The 15,791-nt window shown below is 41.5% G+C and overlaps 1 protein-coding gene and 1 non-coding gene across 3 annotated transcripts in view; both read right to left on the bottom strand.

Annotated features, from left to right (window-relative positions):
• PRKCA (protein kinase C alpha) overlaps window positions 1-15,791 on the bottom strand; it is a 104,084-nt gene that overhangs the window by 69,862 nt on the left and 18,431 nt on the right. The gene's annotated exons all lie outside the window — the stretch shown is intronic.
• TRNAR-CCG lies at window positions 1,967-2,039 on the bottom strand. The gene has a single exon. It is a non-coding gene; the product is annotated as a tRNA-Arg (tRNA).

Below are 15,791 nucleotides of genomic sequence, written 5' to 3'. Positions count from 1 at the left end.
GCATTTTAGTGTATTTTGAATTAAAATATGTGTATTTAGTTATATTTGAGAAACCTTTTAACTTACTAACAAAATTAATAAGCCTTACTTGGCAGTAAACGCAAACCAAACACTTAATTCCACCCCTGCCAAAAGATTTACTTTATTTTTTTCCCCAGGATGTAAGTGAGGTCAGGACGACACCAAACAAGCTGTCTGAAATCAGAACAGAACCATCTCGCCACTGCTGAACTCCAGGAAATCAGCTCCCTGCAGTACCTGCCTGGATGCAATCCCAATGGGAGAATGAGTTCCCAGTCACTAACAGGACAGAGATAATAACCCAATTCTACATTTACTGACACATGTAAAAGCTGTTAAAAGGATGACAGAATGCTTTGACATTAACTTTCACACAATTGTGATTCCAGAAGAGTGTAATGGGGCTTCAGAAGCGCAAAAGCAAAATATTCATGACTTGAACATTTATTTTATTTCTTTTCTTAAAAGCAAAGCACTTCATTTTAAAGGCTGGAAGATCCAATCCCATCATGCAAATGTTATTACAGCTCTTATGTCCTGTTTATGTCCCACTTCATGTTTATGCTTGAAACAGAATTTCATAAAGTCATGTATGAATAAAATAATGACAGGAACAGCAGCCCATGCTTCCCTCAGTCAGTCTGATTTCATTTGCTCCTTCCAGTTCATTTTAGCTTGGGAAGGTTCAAATCAAAAAGAGAATTACAAAGCTTATGCCACAAAAAATGCACCTTATGGTGCTTAATGTTAATGATTCTCTCCGTGAGAGTTTAATGTGCATTTAGACAGCAAGTTAACTCCAACAATTAACTCATTCCTGTTTGCACAATGAATCCATTTTGTGGCTTGTCCTATAGGATATTCTGTGCTAAAATGACTGCATTAATAATGAACGATATTAATTTTGTGTCTGAAAGGCACACACAGAAAATAAATAAATTGAAAAGCAGTATTTACTCACCTGCTGACACCAGAACAAATCATTTGGATATAATGAAATCGGCAGTATTCACTGCATTATTGGATCTGTAGTGCCAATTTCAATATCTTCAGTTAGGAGATATGTAGGCATTCCCATTTTGTGCTGGGTTGCAATTATTATTAAGAATCAGATCTGATAATTTATTCTACATTAGCTCTGATTTGATAACTTCATTTGCTTTCATGCAAAATAGGTATTGATACGTGAACATTATTGTTCCTTTAATTTACGGCATGTAAAAATAATGGTTCAGTGATCCAACAGGAGGGAAGATATTAAAGATACATTAATATTGTCAACACAGTCAGACAGGGAGGGCAGCCACAGCATCTGCACAGCTATGGACATGGAGTTTCACCCCACAAAAGCAGAAGTTTATGGCACTAACCACCCTCTGCCTCTCAGCCTGAAGTAGGACTGGAGCAGCAAAGAGCATTTTAAATGTGAAAAGGTTCAGAAGAGAAAAAAAATCAACCATCATTTTGGATGCTTCTCTGAAACGGTTCAGGCTGGGGTTTAAAATTTAACCACCCATCCTGTTTTGTGTGGGATTATATCAAGAAATTGAGGCTCATTTGTTCGTTTGTTGAAGATTTTTTCCTGTTGCTGTTTCTCTTTACTTTTCTGATGTTATTCAACAGATGGCCAATATTTGTTGTAAGTCTGATCCAATTAAATACATCTTATTAAAGGGTCATCTGCTAGAAACTTCAATAACACTTTCCAACTCTCATCAGTCACTAAGAACACAGTTTTATCCCCACGTAACAGCATCCTCTTGGGAAGGAATCAGCAACAAACTCCGTGTTACACCAACTGGAGTCAGAAATACAACCATAGAATCTCCAAGGTTGGAAAAGACGTCCGAGATCATCCAGTCAAACCACTATCATCAATTTTTCCCCATGAAACTACATTCCTCAGTAGATCTAAACATTTATTGAACACAAAACGACAGCAGTACGACCCAGATGGGACTTGAACCCACAATCCCCAGCTCCGGAGGCTGATGCCTTATCCATTAGGCCACTGGGTCACCTCTTATCTGCGATTAAACAACCTGATAACTCATCAGGTTGTTTAATTACAAATGAACCATTTACATTTGCAGTCGAACTTTCAAAGAAAAACATTTTTCAACTGTAAGAAACAGACGAAGATGTAGAATCTGCAGCAGGGAAAGCAATCAGCAGCACTTCCCATCATGCAGTCACTGTAACTTTTAAACCTTGTGCTCAAGTTCTGTGTGCAAGGAAAACTAAGGCAGCTGCAGCCACCAGTCTGCTACCTCAGCATGCTGCATGCACATCTGCACACTGAGCCCTCCCCAGCTCATGCTGCAGCCTCCCCATGCTCTGCCAGCTCCTATGTCTGCGCTCTGAGGGAAGCACTGCGTCAGGAGATGGGGCTGGCAAGGCAACCGTTCCTTCAGCCGTGCTTACATGACTACTTTAATTTGACATATGGCACATTACTGTCAAAACCAGTGGTCCTGTCTGCTTGCTGCTATGTATTAACATCTACGCAGCCAATTTGTTTTTTTGGCAAGGTTGGATTTTAGCTGGAGCAGTTCCCTGAGTTCGCTCAATGCACAGAACGCTCACAAAAACTGAACACAGGACCTCCGTGGCAGCCTAGATTTATGCCAGGTTCATAGCAGATAAAGCAGCCGTGCAGTAATGACCTATGGGAATGTCAGAACTCAATTCACATCGCGCGATGAAGTCAATGAACTGAGATGCTCTCTGCAGTTTGTCTCGATGGCTGACAAAGACATCAAAACATTTTTCAAGCACAGAAAACACTCCTAGAGCTTGATCTTTGTCTCATAAGCGAGCTCCCACATTAAGCCCAAGTTCTTAGAAAGCAACATGGATATTCTTGTTATTCCGTCATACAGAACCTCAACTACAGACACATGGAAACTGTACACAGGCATTTTCCACTGTATGGTCATGACATATTTGTGCAGCTTTTCTTGGCTCACTGGAGCAGCAATATAAACAGTATCTCTCAGTTTAAGTCAGACGGAATGAATAGTTTTCTCATGATATGGCAAGGTAAATACTATTTTCTATCCCATTTATTTACTGAAAGCAATATATTAGTGTAAGTAACAGGCTTGGCATAAATGTCAGTGATATTCCAGCAGACATTTATCTGAGAATATTGCTTAAAACAAGCCAAGAATTTTCAAATAGAAATGCTTGAACTCAATAAGTCATCACCTGAGCTCCCAAAAACCAGAAGATTGCAAACTGCAACTCATTCTGACTGTCCGTGAAATACACAGGATTTCTTTGCTGCGCCTCCAAGTCCACATAGTGCTGATGGAAAACCGAGTGCAAGTAACAGAACCTCAAGGTTTGTTAAACAATTCAGGAGGTCTGTGCAAAGTCACCTCACTTGCATCACTTCCCCAGGGCTGTAATTTACCCAAACTGGTAAGTTAAAGCCACATTCTCCTTTGCATCCCTCCCCATATTAGCCCTTATACTCAATAGCCTGAATAAGGCACTTTTATATAATGTAGCTCATTCAACACATCTCACCCACACTTCTTAAATGCTGTTTAATATTTCTGATTGTGCACGGGCTATTCCTGCAGCCAAAAACAGTTTTTATTTTCCATTATTTTATGGCTTTTAACACCCCATGTGGCAGGGTGCTTAAATCCATCACAAATGGAGTAAAATAATGCAGAAAAAGGGCATGAAAGTAAGTGACTTATGTAAGACTGCACGCTCTCCTTGTAAACAATGTGAAACTGTTGCAGATGTGGATGGAAAATAACAAATTCCAAGCAGGTTCCAGCTGGCACATGCATTGGTAAGTTCTGTGTAAATCATATTGAAACGGTATAATAAATTTCCAGCTCCAAAGTTTGAAACTTAATCCCACGTACAATAAAGCACCATACATTAACACGCTGCTAGATAAGAAATCAAGCTTGCAACGACACCTGACTGCAACATGAATTTTCAGAGTGGCAGCAGCTGTGCTTTAAGGCAGTTATGATTAACACACAAACATGCCATTCATAATGTCTGCGTGGAGTGTGGAAATCAGACTAAACCGTGCCTGGCAAAAGGATGGGAGAGAGGAGTGAGCATGAGAGGAGGTCACAACACAGCACACAGAGCCTTCCTATTAACGTTCCTTTGGAACTCCTTCCCCCTTCACGTGCTCTCTGTTATTTTAACATCATATACCACTAAAGCCAAAGATTTTGCTTTGCAATATGAGTTGTTGCGTTCTAGAGGGGAAAAAAAACAAACACAAACAACAGACTGAGTTGCACTGAATGTGATTGGTGAGAATACCTACAGCTGAACAACCCATCAATGTGTTTGCTCTGAAGTTCACTGACTGCGTAAAACTCTTTACAAACAGATTTATCAAAGTGACTCAGAGATTGGAACAAACCAACAACGAGTAAAAGAAAAGAAAAGGAACAGACAAAGGTGCTCCATTGGTTTAAAACGTGCATGGTGCTGACAACATGTCCTGAGCCAGCCCTGGACACAGCCCCGCTCTCCCCAAGTCAATGCTTTTCAGCCCTGTGGTCTCTCTGCTTTAAGCTTTTTAAAAACTGTAAAATAATCAAAATTTTCCCCTTTAAGCCTCTGCTACAAAGTGCAAAGTGACATTTCTTTGTTTGTGTGAGGAAAGATCACATTAATGTCTCAGGAGTACACCAAGTTTTTCTTAGTTTGGCTTTTATGTCCATTCGGAGCTACTGGCACAGTAAGTCTATTAACAAAGGCAAGGGGTTCCACAAGTTCAATTGTGGTAATTAGTCTGATTTCAGTTGTAAATGACTCTCTGCTCTAAAGAAAGATTATGGCTTTTCTTCTTGCTCTATTACCCAATTGGCATTTAAGCCAATCTGCTAAAAGTGTATCTGCTTCAACGGAAGCTCAAAATAACCTATTAAAGGCATATGAAAGTCTCTGAGCTTTTTCTTTTTTTCTCCTTAATACTTTAATCTAATAAGAACTATTATATTGCTAAGAAATTGTGGTTGAATCTGTTATTCAGCTCTCCTCAGTTCTTTCATAATTCCACTTCTGCTCTCATGACAAAACCACGATGCTCCTTCAGAGGCAGAATATCTGCAGCAGCCTCAAGGTATCCTGCAGGCTGCAGGGAACTTCTGTCCCAACTCCCATTCCCGATGCTTAGCACACCAAGGAAGGCCTTGCCACAGCACGTGGCCAACACACTGCTTGCCTTAGAGCTGAAAAGCTGCATGTGCCTAAGTGTTGCCCTTTGCAGTAAACCACTATACCCCAAATCCTAATGGCAAAGATGGATTCTCACAAGACATGTGGCTTCGCTCCCTTGGAGACACCAAACTCAGATGGTAAAAAAGCTGAGCTCTTCTGATGGGCAAGAAGTGTGGCACCTGAATTCCCAGCAGCACTGGGAGTGAGCAAGGGCAGACCTACAGCTGCAAAAGGAGCTTTTGTGCCATACAAATCTGCCCCCAAGATACACACTGGCCTCTTCATTTCAGGTTCTTGCAAGTGGTGCTTTGCTAAATGCTCTTTTAAATCCACGTGTGATAAAAGCAGTAATCACGGCTCCCCTTTCAGGCACACACTGTCCACTGAAGTTCCATTTCCAGTAATGCTCTAGGTATGTATTCTGTTGGAGAGGAATCTATAACAAAGTCTGTGTTGCTTTAGGAGAGAAAAACATTTATGTTCACATGAGGGGTTCCCTTCCATATTGCTTATGTTTAAGATAATACCCCTGGGCTTCCTCCAAATCCTATCAGCAAAGCTTTCCTTTTTCAGATGATGGACACTAATGTGAAAATATAAACTCAGGTCTTCCCTTGCTTATGCTGAGCAGCGGATCCCTTGGCTTTTCTCCTGGTTTACAGCTGCTTTTTCCTTGTAAATAAATAATACGTGCTTTGTGACTGAAGCATTATGATTTATGAAGCTGCAGTGGGAAAGGGAATTGCACAGAGTTTCCTTATTATTACAAATTTATAAATGAACACCATTGGATTTATCTCATCCGTGCGTGTATAAAGTTTGAATCTGTTTGAGCTCATGGTCTTACAGCCAATGGAGGGAAGCAGGCCCTTTTTTTACAACAAAATGCTCTTCACACCCTGCTGCAAATGCCTACATTACATGGAAGTGCCTCCCTCTAGAAGAGATGGATGCTCCCCTGTTAACAAAATGCTTTAGGATGAGTGAAATCACATTTGAGGAGAGTCCATTTCTCTCCATAGGCTATAAAAGGATTCTCAGTTTAAAATTTACAGTGTTGACATTTAAATGGGAATGGATTAAGCTCATCCTATACATTGGCTAACGTAAAATAAGGTTTAAGTTAATAACATAATCTGTGTATGCACTGCGCTTAGAGCCAGCCACTGGTGCTGGGCTGTCTGAGTGTACTGCAGCAAACCCTGAGAATCCCCTGCACCATTGGGAACACAACCTAATGCGCTGCCTCGTGCTTTTTGGATTCCATTAGTACAACACTCTCTGAAGATTCCTTTCCTAGGGATTTCACGTTAAAAACTGTTACATCTTCATTCTGGTGTGTAATGCTGCCCTCCCACACAGTGAGTGGTCAGGCATTTGAACACGTCAACTTACACATTGCTGCACATACAGAAAATGTAGTAAAAAGCTCAGTTAGGACCAAGCAGCACACGTACATGGGCTGTCAAGACCCAAGTCTCCTCTAAGTAGAGCACATTGACTTTCATCATATTCTGTTCATTCCTTCCCCTTTTGGACCAATTTCTGGACACATTATGCAAGCTGAAAGAATAGATGCAAATTCCCTAGCAGCTATTAGCATGTCTAGACTCATTCATTGACCTAGAAGATGTCTTAATTGCCTCTTTTCTATCTGATGGGGAAAATATGCTCTAATTTTTCCTGGCTGTAATCTTTCTTGTTAAGTTTTCCAACTGAAATGGAAATAACCGTATTTCATAGAAAACCAGCTATGTTCTGTGTTCCCTGAGACTGTGTTACGTGGAATATTTATCACAGATATCAGATGTTTCAGGCTCTTTGCTGCTGGCCAAGGTACTGGCTGCTCTCAATGGATCTTACTGGGCTTTTACAATATGTAGGTTGGGATACACTATACAGTACTATGTACACGTGTAGGTGTTTTAATCAGCATATAACATCTATTTGTTTGGGGCTTTGTTTTTGTTTTAGTTATTTTAACAAGTTTTACATTTTGTGGAAAGGTTTGCTGGAAAATTTTCAGGCGTGTCCAACTTCACAAATGTTATTTATCTGTGACAAAACCAATGGTACTCTCACACTGCTCTTGGACAAGAAATAATAACACGGAGATAAAATGGAGCCAGAGACAGCAGTGTAACTTCTGCTAATATGGTTCTTAAGGGGATTATTAATGTATTTTCTCTCTGCATGGCTTGCCAAGTGCGTAAATGTAGCTAACCACAAGGATAAGCAATATAACTGCTAGGTTAGCTAGTCAAGAATTTGAATCTCAAGGTGAAAAATTGACGCTTACATGGCAGGTCTCCATTTGTAGGAAGGTGCCTGATCCTCAGATGAAGCAACACATTGGGTGGATGCAGTATTTTGTGATTTTAAGATTAAAAGAGGCTAAGAAGCTTTTGGGCTGTGCACTGCATCAAACGTACACTGCTGCAGCACTGAGCACCAGACGCCAAGAAGTATTAGCAGATTTAAGCGAGGATGCATTTCACTGATTACTTCCTGTTAATGAAATTTTGTTGTAGTCATTTAAACTATTAATGCTCGTATCAGGAATGCTATAAAGAGACATTGCAAGCACGTCACACGTCCTCCCAGATAGTTTTATCCCTGGGGAATCCCCCCCCTAGTTGGAATAACAGGCTTTCATACAGAAGAGATCGTCAGCTTGTCATGTTAACCTCTTTATTCCAATCCCCTCTCTACGTAATGCCCAATAGAAGAAGTAATTAAAGCTGCTATTTATAAGTCTGCCAGGTTTCCAACCTGAAGCAGCGAGGATCTGAGTGCTACAGTGCCATGCAACACAGCAAGCAGAGCCCTGCATCGTGCATTGCTCAGTGCCATGGGAGGTGCATGAGTTCACACGAGCTGTTATTCCCTCCCTGTTCATTCAATGTGAGCAAAGTGGCTGTGCTGCCAGAATATTCTTCAGATCTTTGACCCAGCAAAGGCACGGCAGGACTCTATGAGCCCATTCCAACACACAAAGAAAATGCAACCAAAAGCTCCCAAATTCATATTATTATAAAAAGTGGAAATAAGCCATGCTTTGTGAAACTGAATTTTCATTGCTTTACTCCATATACTTAACACATTTTTCCATTCTTTCAACTACTATTTTTATTCCGCTCTGCACAAGGCTGCCCACAAGGACAACGTGCTCATTGAGGGTATGAACGCTTCATTCACGGCCTTTGACAACCCGAAAAAGAATTTCACTGCAGAAAATATAGCTGTATATTTTCCACCAGACTCCCATTATGAATAATACTCTTTCAGACTTGTTTAAGTGCTTTCCTGGAAGAGCATAATGACCGTCGTTCTTTGGCTCTTCATGCTTGTACTTTTCCCTTACCATGTTCTCAAGAACGTTCTCAGCACTGAGGCAGACAGACCTTTGTTGAACACAACCCCTTTCCCACTGAGGAATCCACACCAGGATTACACCACAGGGGAGGCCATATCCAGGAGAATGTCTGCACTATTTGGCTCACTTGCTTAACTGCCGAGTGGCACCTGGCTTCCTAAAATGAATCTTAAAGCAGTGGAGATCAACTTTGAACTAAATTTTCTGCTACAAGAATTCAGCCTTGAATGGTTCCAGGAAAATATAACCAAATAAAATCTGCCTCTGAGAGGCTGAGGTGCATTGGTGTCATGTGCCAGTGCAGACCTCACCAATGGAGACATCCAACAAACTTAGATCACAGATCTGAAATGTTTGAAGCAGGATCTGAAGGATTCAATTTCACTATTCCTTCCAAAACCTTCCTCTTTTAAGGAATATTTTTGGTTTTATGCTCGGATGACAAATCCTTCAACATTAAAAATAAATAAATATATTTTATTAACTTTTTCCATGCTTTGACTGTAGAATAATTGAATCCTTAAATAGGAATCCTATACATTGAATTCCACAATCCAAAGGAAGTTCAAGCTTTTATTCATAGATGGAATTGCCACGTTAGGAAAAGGAATGGAATAGCACCAAAGTGAAAGGAAGGTGAAAATCCAAATAAGAAAAGAAGAAACTGTAAAGAGATCAGAATGGCTGCAATCACTGCTGAGATTCCTTCCCCTCCAGTAACACTTCTGTGACTCACACAGAACACAGACAATTCTGAGAGGTTTTACTGATGAACATCATGCTTTTTCTTATTTATGGCCTCACCGGTACCTTATAGAAGGAGTTAGTAAGCTGTTTCTAATACAGCAATGATTTGTGTCAGCTAGGGTGATGAAACCACTGTCATTGCTCCAAACGGATGTTTGATAGCACTGCAGCAGGAATAACACCAGAGCTTCATGGTCACTCATTGCAGTATAGAAGCCGATGTGCACAGCTTTAATTGAAAAATGCTTAAAAAACCATTGGAAACAATGGCTGTGAAGCAGTGGACATTTATGCTGAGTGGAGCAGACAGCTTCCAGCGGTGTGCCACTTCCATCACGGCTGCAGCACAAAATGGGAAGCTGCTGTGACAGGTACAGCCACATCAGACAAATAAAAGCTGCACTGGAGGCACCTCACACCAGGAGGAGTTCAATAAACTGTTGCCTTGTTTTCCTTAGGAAATACGAATTTCAAACTCATACTAATGAGCTAAAAACCACTCTTTTCTGTTGCACACATTATAATTCTGTACAGAAGTGACATTCAAGTGCTCTAAATACCAGGAGCACTCATATTCCCGGACTGAGATCCTTCCTAAGTGGCCCTCCAGCAATCTTTGGCAGTTCCAAGATAGGTGCTCTATAATACTGCAGTAATTCCCACATCATTTCCACAATCAAACCATTTCCTACCTCTCTTCTTCATGCTTTGTTTTAGGCCAACTTACACCATTTTTTCATACATGCTGTTACCTGCTGGGTAACAGAACAGCGCTGGTATAGAATGGGACAAGAAAAAAGCACAGCTGCAGAATTGCCTGTTTGTGTGTTTCTGAGTACAAACATCACAGCTGAAATCTGAATCAAATTAATGCAAGTGTTTCTGAAAAAGCCAAAGGCAGCAAATATTGGAATTCTTGCTGGAAGCTTTCCCTTACTTTGGACTTAGAATGCTTAGATACGCATTTGGGTATCAGAGTATCTTCAGTCACAACGTATGCGCACACATGGTGAAATGTAACATGATGGTACCTACACACTTCCCAAAGTACATTTAATTGAGCAGTAACTTGAAAATGGCTTTAAAAAATGTACACACATTTTTTGCCTTATAGAAAATGCATATTTATGAATTAAAGCACAATTTTAATGGCTCAGCATCGAGTTGCAGCAGCTAACTTTGAGACTTTTAATGCTTCACTTCAGCACTTCTGAGGACCCTTATTTTCTTAGTTTGTGCATTTAGAGATTAATGTTTGAATCAAAGGCCCTCACAAGTTGCTAGGTGACTGCACTGAGAACATCTAACCAAATAAGAAAAGCACTTCTTGAAGATGAACAGAAAAGGGAAGCAAACACTGTTTGTTCACCACGCTGCTGCTGTAGCATGCACAAAGAGAGCCTCAGAACTGAACCAGAAGTGTTTACTTGAAAAATAAATACCTTCTTTCTTTCTTTTTTTGGCACAGCCTCTGGCAGACCAACTAAACAGCAAAACACAGTATTAATGGCTTTGAGAACTTACCCTTATGTAATTTAACTTAAAAAAAAATGTCCAAAATTGTCCTGTTCTGAAAGCTGTTTTGCTGTTGCCCTTCTACATGTAACTCCTCTTGGGTTTGAGCTCAGGCATGCCGTTTCTGCCACCCATTTGCCTTTAAAATCCTGGCTAAACTGCTTTCCTATGGAAATCAAGACACACAGAGATTTTCAGAATACAGCTCTGAATGATAGCAGCTTATCCACAAGAATATACTTCAAATCTCAGCACATTTAACCTCTTCTCCCACACTGCCTTTGCTGTCATGATCCCAAGGCTGTAAGCCAAGCAGACGTGGGTGCAGAGCCAACCCTGTGTGGTTGGGATGGACTCTAACTTAAGTCTGATCTTTCATGCCAAAATCCCTGAGGTGAGTTCACGCAACTCTTCAGACGGTGAGGGAATTTATTCCGGTCATTCGTAGCTGAAGCTTAAACCAAAGCAGAAAGTTACAGAACCAGTGGTTCAAACACTATAATGTCGTGGAAAGTTCCATCTGGGAAAACACTCATGTCATGTCCTCAGCGTTCAGCTCCTTTAGTGGTGACAGCCCTCGGAAAGCAATCCCCTGCATGAATCCCACCCCTTACCCACAACATGGGCCGTCTCCACGTTCTCCATTCTGGCAGGATGTTTGCTGCTTCCTGCCAGCTCTGAGCAACCAGCCCACCATCCCGACACATGGCAAAGAAAACTGAGGCAAACATTCAAATCTGACAGCTTGTTGGAGAAGGGAAGAGGAAATCAATTAGAAGGGAGGCACGGAGCTTCTCCCCCTCCTCTCCCAGCGCTGGGTGGCAGTGGCCACGTTAGTCATCTGGCACTGAAGGACGAGGCTCTGACCCTGCCCCTGTGGGTTGCTTTCAGCAAAAACAAGATGTTAACACAGCACCCATTTGTCTGCCAACAGCATCCAGCTCTTTTGCGACTGGAACACAGAACAGCTTCTGCTGAGAAGCAGACACGAAGCAGGCTGTGAGCATGCAGTGACTTGGGCTTTCTCTGAGGTCACTCAGGAGATGAAGCTTCAATTCTTCCCATAAAAAAAGCCTTCAAAAGCTCTGCAGCGAGCTGAACAGCACACAGACAGCACTGAGCATTTCCTATTGTTACCCATAGATGTGAGCCTCTGCACAGCTAAGAGAAATAAAAGTGCAGATCGACACTCATCTAGCTTATCGATTCTGATATTAAGAAGAAAAAGGCACCGCAGGCAAAGGAGGGAAAAGAGGAGAAAAGAATGGTGACTTCTGTATGCTGCACTGCTGAGAAAGACATTTCTGTGTCGTGGCCTTTGTGCAGAGCCAGGCAGCAGTATGTGACACCAAAGGGCAGCACTCTCAGCTCCACCTGAGCAGTAGACACAGTGGGATGTGATCTCAAGAGTCACACACAGTGCAGTGATTGGGTTCTGGAAACAAAAGTCTGCAGAAATCAAGTTGCAGAGGGGCTGAATGTCTCCTCCACGCCCAGGCCCCATACAAAATGCCCTTCGTTGCTTTCCAGACTCTTTCTTACCTTTGTCACACAGCTCTTATATGACACAACCATCCCTACAACACCTGCACTGCTGGGAAAACTCTTCCCCAAGACTTCCATGGTGAACAGTCTCACGTTCACTTTTCCTTCGGAACAGCATTTCAAGCACTGTTCTCCCCCATAACTGAGCACCTTTATTCATAAAGTTTTCTTGTAGTATTTTCGTTCTGTATTTAAATGTCAAAACAACCTGGCGTACAACTTGAAACACACCATGCAATATTAATGTATCCTGTGCAACAAGCTGCTGCCTTTGAATTTCTTCAAATAGCTGTTATTAAAGATAACAAAGTTTCCCGTGTTTGTTTGGGATTTGCCTCATTTCACTGGATGTGGCACTGAAGAATGATGCAGCCTGAAATAACCACAACATCACATTTAGTTTGTGCTGTCAAAAGAACAGAACGAACACCAGACAGAGCTGATTCAATAGGAAGCAGAACATTAATCCTGTGTCGATTTCAGATGCACAGTCCCCAACGTACCACCCGCTTTACTTAATATTAATTAGAAAACCTTATGTAAGTTGGTTTAATACATTCAAATCGAGTTTTGTTGCTTTTTTATTTGGAGCTGGAACATATGATCAGCCCAGCTTCACCAAACTACCTAATTAGCCATCTGCTTCTCGAAATTTTGTTTAATATGTATTATATAGCCTTAACAAAAGAGTGTTTTATCATCACATGTATTCTTGTCTAATGGTACTAAAGTGCATGGCCGACAAAGTCTCCTCTGTTACACAGAAATGTACCCCAAAGACAAAGCTGTGCCCTCGTTTGGTACCACAACACAACACAGCAACTGAGAAACCAGACCAGAGCATCTCAGTAATGTGCAACAACATCCTGAAAGCCTGGAAGAAACACTCAACAGCAACAAAGCAACAACACACACACAGACCTTCAGCAGAGCCTTCCTTCTCTCTTAGAAGCAGTGGTGCTCCGAGGAGCAAAAGACTCACCTGAAACCTGGAGGTTCTCTTTCCATTTTGCAGCTTTGCTGATCTCTTAACCAGCCAAGGACCGGCAGAGCTCAGCTAAGCCAGCACAACAATCCTAATGCTATTAAGCAGGCAATCCAATTAAGCCATTTCCAAGTAGTGTTTGTCATTAAAGAGAACTGTAAGTGAACAGCAAGCATGTCCATATCTGAAAATCAGTAATGTGGACTGTCCAGAAATAGTCCTGCCAAGGCTTTGAGCTCAGTATGACAGGAAGCAGGAGAATATGGTTGCAGGGTATTTGCATTTTGAATGTCAAGAAGCATTTGTGCTCCGTGCTAGATAACCTTTCCTTTGACTTACAGAAGGAGTTTGGTCACAATCAACACGCTGTAAAAATGTGCTGACAAACATGCACACAACTTGCTCTGCCAAAAGACTCAATGCCAAAGAATATTACCCTCTGACGAGCCCAATTCCAGCACTAACCACAGTTATACTTCCAGGAATCACACACATCATCCAAGTATTTGCTGCACTTCTTATTAATATCGTTTTTCTCCTGTGTTTTCAAAACTGAAACCAAAGGAAGCAGCAGGTTATCTGAGCTGCTGATGTGAAAACGGATGGCAAATTATTCTTGCAGAAAACAAGAGGCCACACTAACACACTGATCTAAATAAAATACTTTGCATCTAGAATTGCTCCTACGTAATAAAAGTGAGGAAGGGGAAGGGGAGGAGACACACAGAAGTGCAGGAGTCATCTGCTGAGCACCAGGGAACCATTTCTTCACTACCAAGAGATCCTCCAGTTGGTTGGAATGGCCTGAGATCAGCCAGCACCAAGTACGGGCAGATTGATCATAGATGGCTAATACATCCTTGCTCATTTAATCTTTATGAAATTCAATTAAATATTAATAGTAATTAATAACAATTGATAACAATTGCATCTCAATAAATATTTCATACATAAGTAGATCAATAGGCCAGAATTTCTGGACCCAGAATCCTTCTGGACACAAGGGGAAGAATTTCACTCACTTAAGCAAAGACTTTTTTGGGTTTTTTTTGTTGGAAATTTAGAACAAAGACAGATTTTTAACATCAAAGCACACACAAAAAAACCCCATAAATTATCTTAACTATCTCCTACTTGGAAAACATGAACAACAGCATCATTACTCATTTCTATTAACCTCAGCCGCAATGTACTGCTTCCACTTCATGTTCCCAAGAAACAGAAGGAATATGCATCCACTTTTGTGCAAAAAAACCCCACATTTTGCAAATGCAATCTGCACTGGTTATTTTGAACATCAAAAATCCCAACTGATGCTGCACAATATGAAAGTCAGAGATGAGTGGCAGCAGTCAGGTTTCTTAGAAGAGACATTAGGGAGGGAAGAACAAGGGATTTTATCCAAATTGTGGTAGATTTCCAAGAAACAAGCACAAAGTTCATCTTTTGCTCGAATCACATGTGAAAATTCTGCTGTTTCTTGGGAGCAAAAATGATGATTGTATTCGGTTTTAGTCATAATCCTGTATTTATAATGGATCCACCAATGGCAGTATCTCTTCCTAATGTCTGAACCCAAATACTGAGCCATGATTCACCTGACATGCAAGCATCCAGCTCCTTTGTCTTCCCTAACTCACACACTGTAAGAGAGAACATGAAATGTCAAGTGCAAGGACTTCTGCTCCTTGGAATGGCAGGACTGAAATTTAGTGTATGAGTAAACACCTAAAGGGAATGTTTTCATAACACGCCAAGAAACACTGCAGGTAAGGGCTGTGCTGATAACTGAGGGTGCAGCTGAGAAAGCAGCTCACAGAGCTGGGATAGAGCTCCCTCACCCTCCAGGGGACCCAACAGACCTCTGTGCTGCTCAGCTTCGGCTTCATGGAAGGGTAATGCAGAAGGAAACACAACCAACACACTTCAGAGGTATAATACAGAAATAGGGCAGACTTATGAAGCCAGTTGCCGATGTTTTTCAGGTAATGAAATTCTCAGGATAAGCCTGGAGTTTATTTTCATAACAGTTCTGACAGTTTTTAACAGTTTGCTTACATTATCTCCTAAAAATATTTCCTATCACATGAAAAGTGTGTATTTCTAGTCAGACCCCACTGCTCAGTTTCTGTAAGAAACAAGGAACTGGGGGAGGCCACCTTCTTCCCAACACCCACAAGACTCACCCACCAAGCCAACATCCAAAACCCCACAGATACTAACGTCTCCTGAGACAAACAATGCAACACGAGCCGTGGGATGGGAGGGATGTGGGATGTGCTCTGCAGAACAGGATGTCACGGCACCACAAGGACAGTCCCAGGTCAGGGGCATGCAGGAGGCAGCTGGGATCCGAAGCAGTGCAAAGAGCAGCACTATGATTCATCCCAG

The sequence above is a fragment of the Coturnix japonica genome, chromosome 18, assembly GCF_001577835.2.
Source record: "Coturnix japonica isolate 7356 chromosome 18, Coturnix japonica 2.1, whole genome shotgun sequence".
In the NCBI taxonomy this organism is placed as follows: domain Eukaryota; kingdom Metazoa; phylum Chordata; class Aves; order Galliformes; family Phasianidae; genus Coturnix; species Coturnix japonica.
The sequence above is the reverse complement of the archived record's forward strand: the minus strand, read 5'-3'. Positions and strand labels throughout refer to the sequence as shown.